The sequence below is a fragment of the Octodon degus genome, unplaced genomic scaffold, assembly GCF_000260255.1.
Source record: "Octodon degus isolate 3935 unplaced genomic scaffold, OctDeg1.0 scaffold00083, whole genome shotgun sequence".
Lineage (NCBI taxonomy): Eukaryota > Metazoa > Chordata > Mammalia > Rodentia > Octodontidae > Octodon > Octodon degus.
The window spans coordinates 2,319,863-2,326,546 of record NW_004524659.1 but is presented as its reverse complement, the minus strand read 5'-3'; the positions used below and the strand labels follow the sequence as shown (position 1 = coordinate 2,326,546).

At 38.5% G+C, this 6,684-nt stretch overlaps 1 pseudogene; it reads left to right on the top strand.

The window, feature by feature from the left end:
• Positions 1 to 1,192: 1,192 nt before the first annotated feature.
• On the top strand, positions 1,193 to 2,381 carry LOC101586147 (annotated as a pseudogene).
• Positions 2,382 to 6,684: the final 4,303 nt, after the last annotated feature.

The following is a 6,684-nucleotide window of genomic DNA, read 5'->3' as shown; positions in this document are numbered from 1 at the left end:
ATGAATCTCCCTTGATCATGGTGTATAATCTTCCTAATGACTTGCTGTTTTCTGTTTTCCAGTATCTTATCAAGAATTTTCACATCTATGTTCCTTAGGGATATTGGCCTATAATTCTCTTCCTTAGTTGGGTCCTTCTCTGGTTTTGGTGTCAGGGTAATATTTGCTTCTAGGAATTAATTTGGGAGTATTGTTTCCCTTTCAATGTCATTCAAGAGTTTGAGCAGCAGTAGTGTTATGTCTTCTCTGAATTTCATGTAGAATTCAGAAGTGAATCCTTCAAAGTCTGTGTTTTTCTTTTTTGGTGGGTTTTTAAATACATCTTTAATTTCAGTGATTGATTTTGGTTTATTTAGGGTTTTTGTATTATCTTGTTTCAGCTTTGGCAATTCATATATATCTAGGAATCTGTCCATTTCTTCTGCACTTTTCATTTTTTTAGAGTACAATTTTTCCAAATAAGTTTAGGTGATATTCTGAATTTCTGCAGGGTCCATTGTCATTGCACCCTTTTCATTCCTGACTGTGTGGATTTGACTCTTTTCTTTCCTTTTTTGATAAGGTTGGATAAGGGCTTGCCAATTTTATTTAATCTTTCAAAGATTCAACTCTTCGATTCTTTGTATTTTTTCTAATCTCCCGTGAATTAATTTCTGCTACAGCTGTATAATTTACTTCATCATACAAGCTTTTGGCCAGCTCTTATTTTTTTTTTCTAGCAGTTTGAGATTCACTATTAAGTTATTTATTTGTGCTCGCTCTGTTTTCTGGAAATGGCTATTCACTGCTATAAATTTCCTTCTTAGGACTGCTTTCATTGTGTCCCATAAGTTCTGATATACTGTATTTCATTATTATTTAATTGTAGAAACTAGTTTCTCCTTTAATTTCATTTGTGATCCATTGGTTTTTAGGAAGATGATATTTAATTTCCTTATGCTCATGACTTTCTTTTGTTTCTTTTGCCATTGTTTTCCAATTTCATAGTGCTATTGCCTAATAGTATGCATGGGATGATTTCAATTCCTTTGCATTTACTTAAGCGTGCTCTATGGGTTAGTATGTGATCTATTTTGAAGAATGTCCCATGTGTGCCTGACAAGAATCTGTATTCTACCTGTCAGCGGTGACCTGTGCAAAGGCAGTGGCCTCTGTAAGTCGTCTTTCTCTAGAGAGCATCCCGGAGTCTACAATGAATGGACAGTTGGACCTAAGTGGGAAGCTTATTATTAAAGCTCAAGTTGGGGAGGATATTTGGCGAAGTCCAGTTCATAATGAAGATGTTACTTATGATGAATTAGTGTTAATGATGCAACAGGTTTTTGGAGGAAAACTTCTGAGTAATGATGAAGTTACAATAAAGTATAAAGATGAAGATGGAGATCCTATAACAAGTTTTGATGGGTCTGACCTTTCCTTTGCAATCCAGTGCAGTAGAATACTGAAACTGGCATTATTTGTTAATGGCCAACCAAGACCCCTTGAATCAGGTCAAGTGAAATATCTCTGTCCAGAACTAGTAGCACTTCGAAATAAAGTGAGTCATTTACTGGATAGCTTGGAATCACCTGGAGAACCAGGACCTTCCACCAGTATTTCTGAAAATGATACGGTGGATGGTAGGGAAGAAGAGCCTGCTGCTTGTGATTCTTCTGGTAAACAGTGTACTTAAGTTATGGCAGTAAGTATGTCAGCTTTTGATCCTTTGAAAAACCAGGAAGAAATCAATAAAAATGTTATGTCAGCATTTGGCTTGACAGATGATCAGGTTTCAGGGCCACCCAGTGCTCCAGAAGAAGATCCTTCTGGAACTCCCGAAAGCATTGCTTCCTCCTCCTCAGCAGCTCACCCACCAGGAGTTCAGGCCCAGCAGCCTCCGTGTACAGGAGCTCAGGCACAAGCAGGTCAGATGTACCAACGGTACCAGCAGCAAGCTGGCTATGGTGCACAGCAGCCTCAGGCTCATACTCCCTCAGTAGTATGGTATTCAGTATTCAGCTAGCTATAGTCAACAGACTGGACCTCAACAACCTTAACAGTTCCAGGGATATGGCCAGCAACCAACTTCCCAGGCACCAGCTCCTGCTTTTTTCGGTCAGCCTCAACAACTGTCTGCTCAACCACCACAGCAGTAGCAGGCGAGCAGTTATCCTCAACAAACTTACACTACCCAAACTTCTCCGTCTACTAATTACACTGTGCCCCCTCCCTCTCAGCCTGGAATGGCTCCAAGCCAGCCTGGGGCTTATCAACCAAGACCAGGTTTTACTTAACCTCCAGGCAGTACCATGGCCCCTCCTCCACGTGGGCCTAACCCTTATGCACGCAATCTTCCTGCCTTTAGTCAGGGCTATCCCCAGCCTGGACCTGGTTATCGATAAGGAGGTTCAGCTGTCCTGATGAGTATAGCCGTTTGCCTCCCAAGACTCCAATATTATTTTATTTTAACTTGTATTGAAGTTCAGAAATTTAAACAGCAGAGCATGTTTTATAGCATCATTGTTGCTGTTAATTGAAAAGATAATTTGCTGGAATACAAGGAAGGCCAAAATGGAAACTTTTTTTTCCTCTCCTGTTTGAAAATGTAGCAGCTTTCTAGTTATTTTGGAACACTACTCTTACATGTGTGTAAAGTGATTGGCTTTCTAGCTTCTCTTGTCCAGAGGATATTAAAATGCTAGGTTGGGGTTTAGCCATCTTACTTGGCTTTTTACTGTTAACGTGGTGTACTAAATTAGAACCCTATGAGAAGATGACTAGATACTATATATAAAATGTAACACTGGTAGGTTAATAAAGGTGATTGAATAAAAAACCCCACAAAGAATGTGTATTCTAATATTGTGGGGTGGAACACTCTGTAGATTCCTACTAAGTCCATTTGTTCAAAAGTTTGCTTCAGTTCTAATATTTCATTGCTGGTTTTTTTGTCTAGTTGATCTTTTTTTTCTTTTGTATTTTAGGACAGGGTCTACAGGGTCTCAATATGTAGATTGGATGCATAGTGATTCTCCTGTTTACAGCCTCCCAAGTGCTGGGATTACAGTTGCGCACCACCATGCCCAGTCTCAATTGCTGTTTCAGCATGCCTTGGGGGCGGCCCCAGCATGGCATGCTAGGGATTGAACCCTGGCTGCTGCACTCTGCCTAAGCAGGTGCTTTAATCCACTGAGTTATTTGGCTGCCCCTTAGTTGATCTGTCTTTTTGTAACAGTGGTTTATTGAGGTACCCCAATACAATTATATTGGTGCTTATTTAACATTTTATACCTATTAATATTTATCTAGTTGGATGTACTAATATTTGGTGCATATATATTTATGATTGTTATCTCTTCCTCTTGGATTGTACCATTTACAAGGATATAGTGACTTTTTTTAAAATTTAATTTTATGTATTTGGTACAGGGTCTCACTACGCAGCTCAGACTCATGGTGATCATCTTGTTTCAGCCTCCCCAGCACTGGGATCACAAGTATGTGCCACCATGCCCAGTTTTGGTGACTGGCACAGCATGCCCAAGATGGGGTTGGCAGGGCATTGTTGTAATGGGGATTGCATCTGGGTCCTTGCCCTTACCTAGAATGGTGCTTAGACCACTGAGGTATCTCCATGGCCCTGTAGTGACCTTCTTTATCTCTTTTAATCAGTCTTGGTTTGAAATTCACTTTGTCTGCAAATAGAATAGTTATCCCTGTTTTTTTTTTTTTCTAGGTTCTTGTCATATGAAGTATTGCATTCTGTTCTTTGACTTTGAATTAAATGTATTTCTTGTTTGCAGAATACTGTTGGATCTTGCTTTTTGATCTATTGTGCTAGTCTGCATCTTTTGATTGGTGAATCGAGACCACTAACATTGGTAGTATAGCTGATATATATGGACTTATCCTTGTCATGTCATTTTCCTGTTGCTGGCTCCCCCTCTTTCACCCTCCCTCTGTTTGTGTACCTTGTCTGGTGAATTTCTTCTATTAGGGATCATGAAGTTATAGTCCTTGCTTATTTCTATAATGTCCTTCAAAATATTTTGGATGTCATTAATTTCCTCAGATGTTCCTTGTCAGGGAAGTATCTTATTGCTCTGTTATTATTATTATTATTATTATTATTATTATTTTATTTATTCTTTTTTGTGTGGCAGAACCGGGAATTGAACTCAGGCCTTTGTGCTGAATAAAGGGAAGCACTTATTCTACTGAATTATCTCCCTGGTCCCTATTACTTTTGAAAGATAGTTTTTCAGGGTACTTGAATCTGGGTTGAAGTCTATTTTTAGAACTTGAAATATTCGCTACAAGCTCTCATTGACTTGAGGGTTTGTGCTGAGAAGCCAGCTGTGATTCTGAGGGTATTTCCTTTATAGATGATTTGTTTCTTTTCCCTAACGGCTTTTAAGATTCTGTTCTTCTACTGAATTTCTGGAATCTTGACTGCAATATGCCTGGCTGTATATATTTTTGATTCTGGCTAGTTTGATTTTTATGTGCCTCACGTAACTGTATGACAAATTCTTTTTTTCTACTAGGGACACTTTCTACCATAATGTTTGAGAATGGTTTTTGTTTTTTAAAATATCATTTGTGAGGGCTGGCCAGATGGCTCAGCAGACTAAAGTGCCTGCTTAGGCAGAGTGCAGTGGTCAGGGTTCAATGCCTGGCATGCTCTGCCAACCCCACCCCTGGGGCGGGCTGAGAGGGTGATTGAGTGTGTGTGGTGGAGCATGCCTGTAATCCCAGCTCTTGGGAGGCTGAAAACAGGAGAATCACTGTGAGTCCAATCTGTGTAGTGAGACCCTGTACTAAATACATAAAATAAAATATCATTTGTGCTATCTCTTGATTTTTCATCAACTCCAATCTTCAGTTACTTTTTTTTTTGCCTCTTCTAGCAGCTGCTGTATTGATTTCTTGTGGTATCTTGCTGTTTTTAAGAAGTTTTTCTTTTCATGATCCCTAACTGCAAACCTGTCTTCCATATCTGAGATTGTGTCCTCACGTTGGCTTAATTGCTGTGGATACTTCCAGTGAACTTTATTCTCCTGCATATCTGCCTGAATCTATCTTTCCATTTTTTTTTTCCTATGCTGAGCATTCATGGCTTTCACAATTTCCTTAAACTCCTCTTTTTCTCTGTCTGTGTATGTTCTAGAGTCACTAAGCATGATTTCACTATGAACACCATCTTTTTTTTTTCAAAATTTTATTGATAAATAGTTAGCAATGAGACAGTTTCAAATCAAATCGGAAGTACAGTTTCAACAAATAATACACTGCATATATTCTTCTTAGTGGTCAATTGCTGTACAAGATGCGGACTTGTGATCCTATTTAAAAACACCATTAGAACAAATCATTCTATTCATTAAGAGAATGCAACTATATATCTAACCCAACCGCTCTGAATACACAGATACAAAATGGACATTCATAGGTATACCCCATTTTTTCTAAGTTCCATTATTGAATATTATAGGTGTGTAAACTCAGCAAAATATTCTAAAAGAGTCCAGTAGCCCATAATAGCATTGGGTCTTCTGTTTAACTGACAATTATTGACCTGAGAAATTATTAAATTATTAAATTAACAGAAATTATTGACCTGAGTCCCTCACAACTCAACATAACAGCACGACTTTATTTCCTATATTTCGTCTTCATACTTTTCTACTGGATGGTTAAGACCAAGGTAAAGCAGGACCTGTGCAACAAGAGTTGTAGCTTTTTGGAATGAACACCATCTTTTCAGTTGCCTGAGAAATTATTTCTGATTTGATTTTTTTTCTAGAGCCTCATTCAGTTGCTTTGTTTTTACATAGAGGCTAGGTGGGTTACTTTTGGACTGTCTCACCTGAATGCCTTGTGGGTTTGCCTTTGGTGAACTGGAGGCCTGAGTTTGAATTTTGTTTAAATGTCTTCTCATTTCCTTTTCTTTTTTTAGTTTAATTCCTGGTGTGATGCTTGTAAATTGCCTATGGTGGGATGCTTTATTGATAGTATTTAGAACCCTTAGGAGCTGACTAGTCTGAGGTATCTTCCAGCTGTCACTGGTTTTGGGGTTTTGAGTCAATTGCAAGAAACCTGTCTGTTCAGTTTGTTGGGGATGAGAAGTTGTTGCCTGTTTCACTCAGCCCCTGGTTCTTGGCTCTGTGCCACAACATTTTCTTTGACCCTTAATCAATCTGAGTTCTGGAATACCAGGAAGAACACATATTCAGTATAATTATGTCACTTTTGGCTATAGTGGTACTATCAGCAATGGTAATAGCATTAAACACAGCCTAGAAAATGACAAACTGAGGTATACATTAAATTGCTACCTTTTACCATATACATTAGATTTGTGGTGAAATAACAAAATTTCAAATGAGTTAGAAAATTATATTCAGTATATACAAGTCCTTAATATGTCAATTTTGCCCTCAGCAGTAAAATTTAAAGTGGGTTAGGGAGAAAATAAATGTGAGAAGTGGGAGAAGAGAAAGAGATTAGAGGTTAAGCCTGGAGGACAAAGGACAGTCATGCTAGCTTTGGGAAAGTGATGCAGAGCTTGGAGGAAAAGAGAAGAGACAACAAGAAGAACAGAACTGAAACACAGCTGCAAGGAGGCTAGAAACCATGTTCACAATCATATAAAAACAAGACCAAACAAAAACAGGAAACCAAAACCACAACCACCACAACAAA